The sequence below is a fragment of the Leucoraja erinacea genome, chromosome 2 (genome assembly GCF_028641065.1).
Source record: "Leucoraja erinacea ecotype New England chromosome 2, Leri_hhj_1, whole genome shotgun sequence".
Taxonomy (NCBI): Eukaryota; Metazoa; Chordata; class Chondrichthyes; order Rajiformes; family Rajidae; genus Leucoraja; species Leucoraja erinaceus.
In genome coordinates, this window is record NC_073378.1 from 139,316,901 (window position 1) to 139,319,184 (window position 2,284).

General features: G+C 55.7%; 1 protein-coding gene across 2 annotated transcripts in view; it reads left to right on the forward strand.

Moving 5' to 3' along the window:
• The first annotated feature begins 1,022 nt into the window (after positions 1-1,022).
• The window catches only part of LOC129716213 (zinc finger protein 271-like), a 13,773-nt gene continuing 12,511 nt past the window's right edge, over positions 1,023-2,284 (forward strand). The window contains exon 1 of one of the 2 annotated variants that reach the window (XM_055666085.1): positions 1,023-1,147. The gene's annotated coding sequence lies outside the window, so the exon portion shown is untranslated. The remainder of the gene's footprint in view (positions 1,148-2,284) is intronic. The other variant, XM_055666092.1, reaches the window with a different exon arrangement.

Here is a 2,284-nt window from a genome sequence, read left to right on the forward strand (position 1 = left end):
ACCCCCACCCCCCCACCCCACCCCCCTCCCACCCCCCCCCCTTCACCCCCCCTCACCCCCCCCCCCACCACCACCCCCCCCCCCTCCCACCCAACCCCACCCCCCCTCCACCAACACGCCAACCCCCCACCCCACCCCACCACCCACCCAGCAGCCCCCCCTCACACCCCCCAACCACCCCCCACCCTCACCCCACCCTCACACACCAACCCACCTCACACACATCACCCACCCCCTCAAACCACCTCCCGCCCCCCCACACCCCCACCCCCCCCTCACACCCACACCCCTCCCCCTCCCACTCCTCACCCCCTCCCACCCACCCCCCCAAACTCCCCCCCACACCCCACCCACCCTCCCCTCCACCACACCCCCCTCCACATCACACCCCCGATAACCACCCCCGCACCCACTCCAACCTCACACACAGACACCCCCCACCCATCTCACCCCCCTCCCCCACACCCTCCACCTCCACACACCACACACAACACCCCACCACACACACACCCCCCCACCCTCCACCCTCCCCCACCCCCCTCCCCACACACCCTCCACCCACACACCCTCCACCACACACCCACCCCCACACACCCACCACACCCACACTCTCACTCATTCCCCAACAGCCAGTCTTCCTGACAGCCATCCAACTATTAATCATAGCGAATAAGCTCCCACTCACACATACACACCCTAGAACTCACACACTCAGACTCACACACCCACAGACACAAACTCACACACAGACACTCACTCACACACACACTTACACACACAAACACTCACACAAAGTCTCACACACACTCACACAAAGTCTCACACACACACACTCACGCAGACACAACACACTCATACCCACACACACAAACACACACAGTGGGGGGGGGGAGGGGTACAGTGGGGGGAGGGGTAGTTGTGTGGGGGCCGCCGAGCGTCCTGCGCGGTGACGTCCGCCTGCCCAGCCCGGCTGACGCCGTGACGTCACCGCCCCAGTCGCAAGGAGAAGCAAGATGGCGGCTGTTTCCGGTTGGGAGGCGGACACAAGATGGCGGCTGTGACACAAGATGGCGGCGTGACTGCGCGGGGCCGACGGACAGAAGCGATTGGGCGACGTTGCGGGTCGAGACCCTTCTTCAGACTGAAGGTAGAAACAAAACATAAAATTGTCATAGAGTGTGGAAACGGGATCTTTAAATAAGGGGCGGGGCGGGGCGGGGGGTTCAAGATTCATTTGTCACTTAAACCGATGCAGTGAAATGAATGAACGAATTAATCCGTTTATTGGCCCAAGTGTTCACGTACTTACACGGAGCAATGTCGGGTGGTTACCTCTGCATTGCTGCTCCGCTCGCAAGTAGCAACACCACATACAATAACAATTAAGAATGACACGTAAAATATTAAACATTTGAGTTACCCTGGGTGATTTAATTTAGGACTGAGATTTAATAACACAATTTCACACAGACAGAGGGCTGTGAACCTGTGGAATTGCCTTGTCTCACAAAACAGTGGAGGACAATTCACTCGATGCTTCCAATGAATTGGCCTCCACTGGGTTAGGAAGCGTTAGGAAGAAGAATGAAAAGCAGGACTTCTCGGGCGGTTATCTCTGGATTGCTTCCAGCACCTCACGCTAGTGAGAGCAGGAACAGGGGGATTGGGGATCTGAATGTGTGGCTGAGGGGCTGGTGCTGGGAGCAAGAATTTAGTTTTATAGACCACTGGGATCTCTTCTGGGGTAGGGGTGACCTGTGCAAAATGGACTGGTTACACCTTAACTGGAGGGGGACCAACGTTCTGGCAGGCAGGTTTGTCGTGCTACACGTATGGGTTTAAACTAAATAGTGGGGGGCTTGATAAATTGGGACTATAATGATGGAGTTAAAGGGGAAGTGAGTGCAGGAAATGGTACGAAAGACTCCCGAATTAATGGGAAGGAAAGTTCGAGAAGGGATAAGAGAGTAAGGTCAGGGCCACCGGTGTGAGAGGGGAGGTGAATACCGAAGTTAAAGTGTTGTATATGAATGTTGTATAAGGAATAAAGTGGACGAGCTTGAAGCTCGGTTAGAAATTGGCAAGTATGATGTTGTGGGAACATGGCTGCAAGAGGGCCAGGGCTGGGAACTGAATATTCGTATACGTCCTATTGAAAAGACAGGCAGGTGGGCAGAGGGGGTGGGGTAGCCCTGTTGGTGAGGAATGAAATCAGTCCCTTGCAAAGGGTGACATAGAATCAGGAGATGTTGAGTTAGTGTGGATAGAACTGAGGAATTGTAAA